Raw genomic sequence first — 12,560 nt, 5'->3', positions numbered from 1 at the left:
ATGGGAAAGATTAATCCATAACATTTGCTTCAAGAACCTTAATGGCTGAGAGGACTTGCTCTCAGGTTGAACAGACAGCATTAGTTATTTTTAGAGTAATTAATTAAATGTATTTAAAGCTTTTTTTGAAAAGCCCTTTTCCTTGATCATTTTTCATAAACTACTAATAAAGATACTGGACTTCACTCAGTTACATCAGTTTTAAACCAATGCTATTCCCGTTCTGGAAGCAGTCAAGATGCAAAAGCACAAGATTAAATATTAGCTGCATATTAGTCATCTTTTATAAAGATCAGTACTTAAGTTAAAGACAAACATTTTAAATAAACAGCTCCCTCAAGTAAAGACTCCAGGTTCCAGTGGGTAGAACAAAGGAGGGGGCATTAGGGAAAACTGTGTTCTAATCCCAGCTGGGAGTGACTAAGTGAGTCACTTCACTTCTGTGCCTCTATCTGCTCTGTAAAATGCATTAATGGATGACACAGGTAACCATAGGCCAGTTAGCTTGACATTAATCCCAGGCAAAATCATGGAAAGGCTCATACGGGATGCAATCAGTAAAGTCTTAAATGGAATTAATGCCTATAAACCATGCGTTCCATTTTGCAAAACATTTCAGAATTTGTTTTCTTGCCACATCAGGATGAAAACGCGATCTTTGGAAATTCTTTTGCTAAAAAGCAGAAAGAGCTCCAGAATGGCCCAGTGGTTAGAGCTCACTGGGATGCGAGAGTCCCAGCTTCCAGTCCCTGCTCTGCCTGAGTCAGTCTCTCTCTCTCTTTCTCTCTGGCCCAATGATTACTTAAATTTATACAAAGTGAAACAGTTCCAACATGAGAAGTTGAGTCTATGCCCTAGCTAGATCACTCACCTGTGATGTGGGAGAGACAGGCTCAAATCCCTGCTCCAAATAAGAGACTAGAATCGGCATCTCCCACATCTCAGGTAAGTGTCCTAAACACTGGACTATTCTGGGGTCTCTCTCACGTATATCAATAAATGAGAGGGAGACAAGGAGAGCTATTACAGATGGGGAAACAGTACTTGTTTACTTCAGAGGGTTGTTGTGAGGATAAATATAAAGATTGTAAGTCACTCATATGCTACAATAATGGAGCTATATAAATAGCCAAGATAAATCAATCTGGATCATTTGGTAATATAGGCTCATTTGAACATGCCTATTAATACAGGCAAATACAAAGTCATATGTTTAGAAGCAAAGATTATAGGTCACACTTACAGGACGAAGGCTATTTTGGAAAGCAGTGACTATAAAAGGGATTTAGGGATCATGGTGGATAAGCAAGTCAGCATGAGCTCTCAGCGTGGTGCAGTGGCTAAGAAATCTAATTCAATCCTTGAATGTTTCAACAGGGAAATAAGAAGCGATATTACCACTGCATACAGCATTAGTGAGACCATTACTGGAATACTGTGTCCAGTTCTGGTGCCTCTAGCTTAAGAATGATGCTGGCAAATTGGAAAGGGTTCAGAAAAAAACTACAAAATGATTTAAGGTCTGGAAAACCCATCTTGCAGTGAGTGTCTAAAGAAGTGCAATTTAGTTTATTCAACATAATGATAGGAGGTGACTTGGTCAGTTTATAAATACCTGCATGGGGAGAAGATTTTCTGTGGTAGCAGATTCATTCATCTAGTATTCAAAGGCATAACAACATCCAATGGCTGAAAGCCAAAGCTAGATAAATTCAGACTAGAAACAAGATGCAAGTTTGGGTTTTTTTAAACAATGAAGATAATTAAACATTGGAAGAACTAGGGATTTGGTTGTGTCCAGCACAGTGGAGTTAAAGAAAATCATTGGGTTCAACTGGCCCCACCCCACGATACTGCAGCCAATGCTTGGCTTGGAGGGGGAGAAAAAAGGAGCCTGGCTCAGAAAGGGGCTGACTGGTGAGGAGGCAGGAGCTCTCAGTCTGCCTGCCCGAAGGGACCAATCAGCAACTTGCCAGCCAGTGCAGCCACTTGAGGCAAGGAAGGGCTCCCCTGCCACAGGGAGGCTGCAAATAAACCCCAGCACTCAGGGCAACTGGATTATGGGGCCATACCCCAAATTGAAGAGACTTGTAGGAAGTAGCCCAGGGAAACGGGTTTTGACGACCCGCCAGGAGGGAGACCACATTTCCCCTCTTTAGGGATTGATCTACACAGGGCCCGGCGCTGAGACCCAGTAGAGAGGGAGGGTCTGGATCCCCCTCCAACTCCCTGGCCTTACAGACTGAAAGGCCAGTGATCTAGCCACTAGGCCACCCAGCCATGGAAGACTCTATCACAAGTGGTGGACAATGTGGGCATCTGCCCTAGTACCTGCCAGAGGCAATTTAAAAAGACCCTTAAATGGAGATGGAACAGCTACTAAAATGGATGACCAAGCAAAATTCCCACCATCAACAGCAACTGCTGCAGCAGATGGCATGCAGCAGCTTATCTGCAAATTGGCGGCCCAGTAACAGCAGCACAATATTACACCCAGCACTCCAGCAGAGTCAACTATCCCTGCCCTTATCGGGCTCACCAACATGGGACCCGATGATGGCCCTGGGGCTTTCCTGAAAACTTTTGAGCAGGTGCCCATGGTAGCCCGGTGGCAGTGGTGTTGGCCCCATATTTAACAGGGGTAGCACGGACCATGTATCGCACTTTAGACCCTGTCGCCACCCAGGAATATGCCCAGGTTAAGTCTGTTATTTGAAGCCCTAGACATCTCAGAGGAGACATTCCAACAACATTTCTGGGGGGAGTGGTACCTGCCGGGAGCCCAGAAGCTGCAGGACTCATGCTGGAGGTGGCTCAAGCCAGAAGCAAAGACTGGAGCGCAGGTCAATGAACTGGTCCTGCTAGAGCTGGTACTGACACCATGATGGATGCCATCCAGCTCGCTGAGAACTACCTAGCTGCTAGGTCACCTGTGATGACGCCCCCACCCTCCAGGACCTGTAGGGACCAAGAGCCCCATGCCACTGAAAGACGGAATCACCCATGGACCCCAGCCCCTTGAGGAGCACAGCCATGCTACCCCCTTTCCAGAGCCCCAGATGGCATGAGGCCCGAGAGGTCCCAGGATTCCCTGACCCAGAGCCATTCGCTCACACCCCAGTTCAAGACTGGGCCACTGGAGGTTCAGAAAGGGGTATTGTTGGGAATGGAACTTGTGGATGCCCATGGGGAAGAGATCACCCAAATGACCAGACAGGGAATCACCCAAGATAAGGATCGGTGTTTCACGTGTGGCCTTTCTGGGCACTGGTCCAGACCCTGTCCCTACATGGAATGCAGCTTCGGGAAGATATGGACCCTGGGGACATGAGCATGTCAAGGCAACCCAGCAAAACTAATCATCCCAGTGTGGGTTAACGGAAGAGAAGCAGTGAGGCTGGTAGATTCGGGATGTGCCCAGACTCTTTTAACAAGCGCGGTGGTTCGTAACCCAGGGCCAACTCAGGGCACCATCATGTTACAGTGTGTGCATGGAGACATGAGGTCCTACCCCCACACTGAAGTGACTTCAGTGAAGTGAACAGTGGGGAGACGAGAAGAGTCCCTGTTGGCTCTGATGCTTGCCTACCCAGTTATTTTAGGCAGAGATTGGAGGTATTTTGGGGAATTGTTAACTAAGCTGGCAAGCAAGGGCTCCTCTGCCAACAGGAGGCTGCAAATAAACCCCAGCACTTGGGGAAACTGGACTAATGGGGCCACACCCCAAAGTTGTAGGAAGTAGCCCAAGGAAGTGGGTCCTGACTCCCTGCTGGGAGAGAGACCCATCTCCCCTGTTTAGGGGTTGATCTACACAGGGCCCAGACAGGGACCCGGTAGCGAGGGAGGGTCTCAGTCCCACCTCTGTCATTACAGACTGAAAGGCCAGTGATCTAGCCACTGGGCCACTCAGCCACGGAAGAGACTATCACAGGTAGATTCTCCATTACTTGCAGTTTTTAAATCATGATTGCAAATCTTTGCAGAAGTTAGAATACCATAGCACAAACAAGTTATGGACTTGAGGCAAGAATTACTAGGCATGGGTGAAACATATTATTTGCCTTTTGTTATAAGTTTGTTCTTAGCTGGTTTACATTTCAAGTTGTGAACAAGTACCCCAACGAGAACTATTTTAAATACCCACGATATGGCCATTTCCTAGGGGTTTATATAGCTTTCTATTTGTCTTTTCAGACTATAAGTGTAACATCCCTTCTCTTGAGGGATTATCTATTTATGACTTATACTGAGATGAAAATAGCAGCTCAACAGTAACCATACATCAAAACAAAAAACACTGCTAAAAGAAATTATCTTTAAAACGTTCTGTCTAACCAAATGATTCCTTAAAATCTCTCAAGAGCACATTACAACCTGAAATAGCATCAAAGGGAGTAATTGGAAGACATGCACTGCAAATACAATAGTAAAAGAAATACCCTCTATAGTTGCACCTAACATTTATAATGTCAGCTTCCCAGGAAAAGAAGGATGGTCCAGTGATTAGAGTACTAGCCTGGGACATGGGAGACCTGGTTCAATTCCTACTCTCTGAACATCCTGTCCCATCCTGGGCAACTCACTTGTGGAACTGAGGCATAGAGAGACAATCTATACAATGGAGATAATAGTAACATCCTGCCTCATGGGAGTGGGGCTTGTGAGAATAAATACATTAAAGCTTGTGAGGTGCTCAGATACTGTGGTGATAGGGGACCGTATTAGAAAGATAAAACAGCATTATACTCAACCCACAAATCTGTGAATTTAGAAAGTAAGTTCTTCATCTAAAAGTGATCGTGAAAGGATTTTTTAAATAAACTGTCTTGCTCCTTTATGATGTAATAAAAAAGTCATGAAAGGTTTGTTTATTTCTTACTTTTTTTTAAACCTTAGAAATATCAAGAATCATGATATGATTATGCTTGATCTTCACAGCTGGTGTTAAAGATTTAGCACCACCACACATGCTCTAAGCTAGGAAAGTGTGATGATGCTAAATCTTTAACAAAATCTTCCTTTCATCAACATATTAATTAGTGTTACATGGTAGGTACCCCCATCAGGGGGGTGCCAGGTTGTGGGAGAATTAAAGTAGGGATTTGGCAGCCTGAGTGGCCTAATTTCCTATGTGGCCGTAGCCATCCTCCTAGGAAGGGCTGGGTGGCCCCAGGAGCCAGGATCAATAGGACCACTCTCCTAGGCAGGAGAGGGCATCCTAGTGGCCAGAGGGGAGTGGCCACCACCAAGGGATGAGTGGCAGCCAGGGTAGGGGGACCTACTCCACCAGGTCCTAGCCTGTCTGTGGCAGGTGTATCCCCCATGGGCTCAGCAGGGGTCCTTCCAAAACACACTGAGTCTATCCCCACTTCTATAACCAGATCAAAGTCTAGTTCCTCCAGGCCCTTCTTACACTTCGTTCCAAATCTAGTAGTCTCAAGGCTTCCACTGTCTCTCCTCCTTCAGTTGGAGCCTTGCCCCAGCTGGCTTCTGCCTCTTGGCACTCTAGCAGTCTCTTTACAGGGGCCTACAACACACATCCGCTCCCTGTGGCAGCCAGCCCAGACTGAGCTGAGTTTCTCTCTTTTATACCCTCGTTCCAGCTGGAGCATGCCTAGCAGGGCCAAGGGGGCGTGGCCTCCTCAGCCTATAGGCGTGGTTAACCCCTGCTGAACCAGTGCGGTGTAGGTACATCCCGTCACAATTAGGCATTTACACTAAGTGTTAACAAAAGCAGATTGCCTTAAACTGTGTGTGTGTCTAACTGAAAAGCCCTCTCTTTCTCAATTGCTCAGGTCTTGATCTTGTCATGTCATTTCACCATTCTCCAGTCATCAGACTTTGTATACATGGGAGACGTCTCCCCCCTAATTTCCACTGATTCAGCTGAACCAGAACTAAAACTGATGGCAGCTGCCGTGCAGGCAGAGCCTTAGCAGTCTGACCCCTTTGACCAAAGTTTCCATTACACTTGCTTTTTAATAAAGGCTTCTTTAAAAGAAAGATTTGCTTCTTGGTCTTAGCCCAGGATAAACCCTCTGGGCCTGCCCTTAATGTCATTCATGGCCTTTTTACAATGTATAGTTAGACACATACTTCTGGGCTAAGACTTCCCAGATCACTTCTCTTCATATTTTTGTATTTTGTGTAGCAATGAACGCAGAGTTATAAGAGCACCCAACCTCTTTTGTAACTATGTGCTTCACTTTCAAGTGGACCCTCTGTTCTGTCTGCAAAGACACTTCCTGTAGGTTTGTTTGCGATTGTTGCTATTAGTCAAGGCAAGGAAAGTGTGCAGCTCCCACTCCTTCATGAAAAGCAGAGGGAGATCTCCCCCCTCCTTCTTGCGTAGTATTGTTCAAAATGCGTCTGTACAGTGCCTAGCACAGTGGGGCAAACTAGGCAAGACCACCAGACAAATAACAGGGAAAGTGCCTTCCCCTCCTGGTCTGGTGTGGTAAGAGTTCCCTTTAATCTGTACTGTTACAGAGTGAGAAACATGCGTCTCTCAAAGACCACATATTTTTTTCCTGTTTTATATTTCCCTCCCTCCCCCATTTCTGAAACACTTGGACCGCACCTGGTTCACAGGTCACAATGGGTTTGTCTACACTGCACCTGGAAGCAAGCCTTCCAGCCTGGTTCCATAGATTTCTGCTACCAGGACTCAAACTAGCATTCTAAAAATAGCTATGTAGACATTGCAGCTCTGGTAGAGCTCAGGCTCTGAAGCCTGGGGAGGAGGGCTTGAGGTGTAATGTCTGAGCTGTAATGTCAAAGCACTGTCTACACAGATATTTTTTTAGAGCACTAGCCTGAGTCTGTGGACCGAGACTGGGAGGCTAGCTCCCAGATGCATATTAGACATGCCCAATGTGAGTTCCTTAGCCTGCATTTCCAGATTACCTTAATCAAGCTTTGTCCGAATTTCTTGAGCCTGTACATTTGGGCTGGAGATCTTTTGGCATGTGGCATTCTCCTGCGATTTCTGGTGCTTTCTGCCTTAGGTTGAGGTGGAAATCCCAGGACAACAGCATTTCTTTTGGTCTCTATCCCAATTCTGGTTCAGTCCACCACCAGGACATGGAAACCCCTGTGAAGATGAGAAAGAAGTTGTGTTTAAAAAGAACTATACCAAATTTCAGAAATTAGTCTGCTGTGAATTTTGACTAAGTTCGGGGAAAGAAACAGGTCTTGTTTTATTCAAACCAGCTCACTCATCTCTGCTATAAGCAAGCCAATCGTTATGCTGTTATAACCACTGAAAGAAATACAGTTTAAAATGTATATTGTTTAAATAATAACCATTAAAGTTTCTCTTGTTTTTGATATGAAGAATTCCATCAGGGTAAGAACGTTTGCAACTCATATGCTCAAATTCTATGTATAACTCCGTTTCTGATGTCTTGTACATTTGATAATCTTTGTAGATTTTGTAACATTCTCTTGACCGTGAATTACTTCCTTGGAATACCCATGACATCATGCTGCTTTTATCAGATTTTCCAAATAAAATATGTTCTAAACAAAGAAATAGAGGAAGCAGAAAATGAGTGCTGTGCAGAACTAGTTTTCTTCACCTTATTTAGAGGTTATTTCTTATAGAGATTATTATTGGCATTATAGCAAGTAGTGGCCCTAGTCATGGCCCAGGATCTCATTGAGATGGGCACTGTACAAACACAGCACAGAAAGATGCTTAAATCTTTGCAAAGCTCCTTTGTTTAGTGTTAGAAAATCTCTCTATGTTACTGTCTAGCCATGAGATCTCACCTTGCTTACTACTGATGTGGCTTACTACTGTGTGATTTTGCACCAAAAAAATACCAGACACCACAGTATTCAAAGAGAATAAAAGTTAGGACCTTTACTTCCAAAGGGCCTGATACAAAACCCAATGAAGGCAATGGGAGCCATTCCATTAACTCCAGTAGGCTTTGGAACAGATTCTAAAAGCAGAAGCCCCAGTGCCAGAGTTAAAGGAGTAAGTAGCAGGCTGTTACAGGCACTGGGGTCAGTCAGTAGGAATATGTCCACACTGCACTAAGGAGCAAGCCTGACAGCCCGGGTCAACAGACTTGTGCTAGTGGGGCTTGTGCAAGTGCTCTCAAAATAGACAGCTTTGAGGTTGTGGCTTCGGTCCTCAAGCCCACCCCCACTCCAGGCTTCAGAGCCCAAGCCACAACATCTGTACAGCTATTTTTTAGCGCATTAGCACAAACTCCGCTAACACAAGTCTGTGGACCCAGACTGGGAGGCTGACTCCCAGATGCAGTGTACACATGCCCTAGGAGGCATGATCACATGCATTGAGCGTCTGTATTACACTTATTTCTAGTGAATGGGGATTATTCCTAGTAATTAGGGGTGGGATCTGCAAAAGTACTTGGGCTACAGAGTTATTCCAATGACTAAGTGTTTATCCACATTGGAACAATCCGTGGCAGAGAGGAAGAGCGAAGAAATATGAATTTGGGAATGACTGTACTGCAATGTTAGGGCACGCACTTGGGAGACCCTGGCCTGGTACCGCTGCTCCAACAACTCCATTATTTATCCACAATGGAACAGCTTCAACAGGAGAAATTAAGGGAGCCCCAGCTCAGAATATACCATAGGTCAGTGGTTAGAGTATTCTCCTGAAAGGTAGAAGACCTCTGTTCAAATCCTTTCTCCCCCTCTGGCAGAGAGTGGGGGGGACTGAACCTGGGTCTCCCAGATGAGTGCTCTAACCACCAGGCTAAAAGTTATAAAGTGGGCACCATTTCCTCTTCCAGCGGTTTAGTGTGGCAGCAGCAAGCCAGGCACTTAATTCATTCCTGCAAGAAACGCCTTACGACCTAAGCTGTCTGACTCCAGGCAGCAAGTGCCTGTTTCTGGATCACTAAGCAGAGATAGACAACTCCTTGCAGCCTGAACTTAGGTGCCTATCTCTAAGAGAGGAGTGGGGCTTAGCACATACCTCTCTGGTCAGCATCTCCCATTGGCTAATTTAGCAGCTCCCTGCCTAGCATATTTGTGGGTCACAGTCTAAGGTACCTATCTCTCCTCCTTCATTGTATAGGGAGCGATCTTCTACACTTTCCACAGTATGCATCCGATGAAGTGAGCTGTAGCTCACGAAAGCTTATCCTCAAATAAATTGGTTAGTCTCTAAGGTGCCACAAGTACTCCTTTTCTTATTGTATAGGGAGCGTAGGCTGCTAACTCGGCTTTGTGGATTGCACTGTTCTTGCTGGATTTTCTAGGTTCCGTGACACTCACTCTTGCATTGGTTCTCAAATATCATTGCACTGTGATACCCTTCTGACCAGAAAAATTATTACATGACCCTAGTGCCCTGTGTTACTCACAGTAGTATTTTAAATAAAAAATGCATTTCAAGGCTGTAGCTACAAAACGTAGCCACTACATATTTTATTCACAATACAATCACAAGACTATCTTTATATCCAGCAATAAAAAATACAAATTCACCTAATGGGAGGGGTGAGCTTGTATTGATTAACACAAATGCTTGAAGCGGGGTTCTATGTGACTCAGGTAAAGATGGGGGTCATCTTCAACAGTAAGACGGGTCCTGTATTTGTTTTTCAGTAAAGTCAGTAATGAAAAGCCAGCTTCACACAAGTAGGTGAATTAAAATGGCATGAGCATTTTCAAGCTGCAGATGACACCTCTGGATATTCTTCTCACACAGAAATCCAGAAGTTAGCAATAGGTTGCTCAGAAAATCTCAGGATCAATGTCTCATCACAGGAATGGTCCATTAATGTTTCTTTCACTGTAAGTGACATAACAGCACTTGCAGTCGTTTCTGCATCCACACCTCTGTTTTCTGATCCCTTTCAAAAACTGCAGTTTAAGGCTTTTCAGGTGGCTGATGACAATGGGTTGCAAGTCATGCTTTGGCAAGGCATTTTCGTCCAAAAAGACATGCAGTTAAAAAAAAAAACACCCTTCAAAACTGCCACTGGCCACATGAGCATACAAGGAAAGTTTTTTGATACAACTTTTGATTTTGTCAGTGAGAGAAAAGATGGAAGCATCTCGCCCTTGAAGTGAGGTTGTGACATTACGCCCCATATTCTTCACAGAAATATTGTTATGATATGAATACAGCATAACTAAGATGTATTTTATGCAAGATGGGTGATGTGAGATATTTTTGGAAAGGTTATGATTTACTGAATATGATTATCCAATTTGTATGCATGTATCGTTTCTGTATCTGAAGTTAGAAATATTGACTATGTAATAATTGCAACTGTGTTTTCACCTGGGGAATGCGCACCAGACAGTATGCAAATAGCCTGGATGGGCCATTAGGAAGGACAATAGGACTCTGAAGACATTAATCTCCCTCCTGAGAAGTTTTCTGGGATGCTACTTTGACACTTCAGGGTCAGGTGATTGTGTCACCTGGTACTGGACATCATTTTTGACTTCTGGTATTTTTCCACTGGAAGGAGGTGGAGGTCAAACTAGGAAACAAAAGATTCCCACCATATGTCAATCCTGGGGAGTGAGTTAATATAGGCTCTTCTCCATTGCCTCCCCGCCCAAGAAGGAAGACTGTTGAAAACACCTGAAGAAACAAAGGAACTAAGCTGGGGGGGAGAGGCAGGGGCTGAGCCCAGGCAAGAAAGGTCAGCCTGTGAAGGGTATACCTGGAGATTTAAGATGCAAGCAGTGCACTTTACTTTCAAGAAACTCTGAAACCTGCATAAAACATTTAGGGTGAGAAATTACTATTTGTAGACAATTCCTTTAATTTAAAAAGCCTAGTTTGCATGTTTTGTTTTATTTGCTCAATAATTAGCTTTGTTCTGTTTGCTATCCCTTATAATCACTTAAAATTTACCTTTTGTAGTTAATAAACTTGTTTTTTGTTTATTCTATAAACAGTTTGTGCATATCTTCCTCCACATAGCATGCATATCTTCCTGTCTATATAGCGTAAGACAATATAATTTTGGGTTTACACTCCAGAGGGTGTGTGCACCAGAGTACTGGGCAATTCCCTGAGCTGAGTCTTCCCACATAGAGCTGATTGCAGACTCTGTGTAATTCTACAGCTGGGTGCATCCCTACCTATGTGTGTGTGTGTGTATGTGTGCGTGTGCAGTAAGATAGGCTGGTGGAATGGGTGGGCTCAGCGGGACCCCAGCACATCAGATGGCGCCCCAGAAGGAGGGTCCAACCCATCACAGAAGTATTTAACACATTTAGGCATTCCAAAATGTCTGCCAGCTAAGCTAGCAAAGCAAGCCACTTGGTATCTGCAAACTTTTCGGCCAGTGGGGAATCTTTGGAAGAGAAATTCTCATTTCCTCTCTGAGCTCTAATAAACAATTGAGAACCTTTCCCCGAGACAGCCACCATCCCCAAACTTCTATGTGGTAAAGCAGCTGATGGTGCTCAGCTCCTATCTCATCACACAAAACTCCAACAGATGTACACTCGGTGATCTACTCTTGATGAAGTTCACTGCAAACAGCTTCATTGAGAACTTGTTTTAGAATGGGTGCCTTTTTTTTTTTTTGCAACTAGGGCTTGTCTGTGTATAATACAGTGAGTCCAAACTGCCTGAGGTACAACAGCCTGCGCTCGGGTGACTAGCTCACTGTTTTTCCAATCACTGCACGAGCACTGGAAATTCCTACACGACACTGCCAGTCGAAGCCAGAATCAGAGACAAAAGCATCCAAAAGTATGAAGAGCTGTTCCCCTGTAGCACACTATGGTAATGGCCGGCAGATCAGAAATTCCGCTTGGATCTTTTCGTCATTCTCCAATTTTAAAGGACTTTGCTTGATTTTAGCAATCATTTGTTCAGTCATGTCATTTGTCATACTGTGAATATGCCTGGCAATAGTGTTGTTAGACAGGGGAATTGAATCAAATTGAGTTGCTGCCCCTTGCCCCAACATAATCAAAACCATTTTCTTGGCATGTGACAGAAAAAAAGTTTCTCCAGCAGTGTGCGGTTTCACAGTTTTAGCTATCCACTATGACACAGCAAAGATGCCTCAGGGGCTTTCTCATTTGCTGTAGCTGCCATTCTCAGTACTGTTTTCTGGCCCTTTAGCATTCCCAGCTTTCGCTGAAAAAAATCGAGCAGTTTTAAAAGAACTGTGCCAGGTCTGCAAGTGCTGCAACGTTTTAGACAGTTTTAAGCTCTCCTTTGCCAGAACTGCACCACACACCACATACTGTGGCTATGGGTCCTCCTGAAAGCCAGTTCATGTAAATCCATATTCCAAATATTTTGGGTCGTATTTGCAGTTTCTTGCTTTTTTACTGTTGTTTGGATCCTCGTTGTCATCCCTTCTTTTGCTGCAAGTGGCAATTGACTCCCCTTCGTTACCCTTCTTTCCTCCACTTTTCTTCAGAAAACGGTCCATTGCTATAATTATTTCTACAGCAACTTTTCAAACCGGTTTCAACACAACAAGTGCTGAGTGGACTGGTAGGTAAACACACTTGCCTGAGTACAGCAAGTGATCCACAGGGCCTGCAGGGGGTGGGAAGCAGGGCAATTGCGGGTGGCCCAGGCT

At 44.4% G+C, this 12,560-nt stretch overlaps 1 protein-coding gene across 1 annotated transcript in view; it reads right to left on the bottom strand.

The window, feature by feature from the left end:
• The window catches only part of GALNT13 (polypeptide N-acetylgalactosaminyltransferase 13), a 415,890-nt gene that overhangs the window by 373,584 nt on the left and 29,746 nt on the right, over positions 1-12,560 (bottom strand). Inside the window, exon 2 of the mRNA XM_074967361.1 lies at positions 6,907-7,093. The gene's annotated coding sequence lies outside the window, so the exon portion shown is untranslated. The remainder of the gene's footprint in view (positions 1-6,906; positions 7,094-12,560) is intronic.

Source organism: Natator depressus, chromosome 11 (genome assembly GCF_965152275.1).
Source record: "Natator depressus isolate rNatDep1 chromosome 11, rNatDep2.hap1, whole genome shotgun sequence".
In the NCBI taxonomy this organism is placed as follows: domain Eukaryota; kingdom Metazoa; phylum Chordata; order Testudines; family Cheloniidae; genus Natator; species Natator depressus.
The sequence above is the reverse complement of the archived record's forward strand: the minus strand, read 5'-3'. Positions and strand labels throughout refer to the sequence as shown.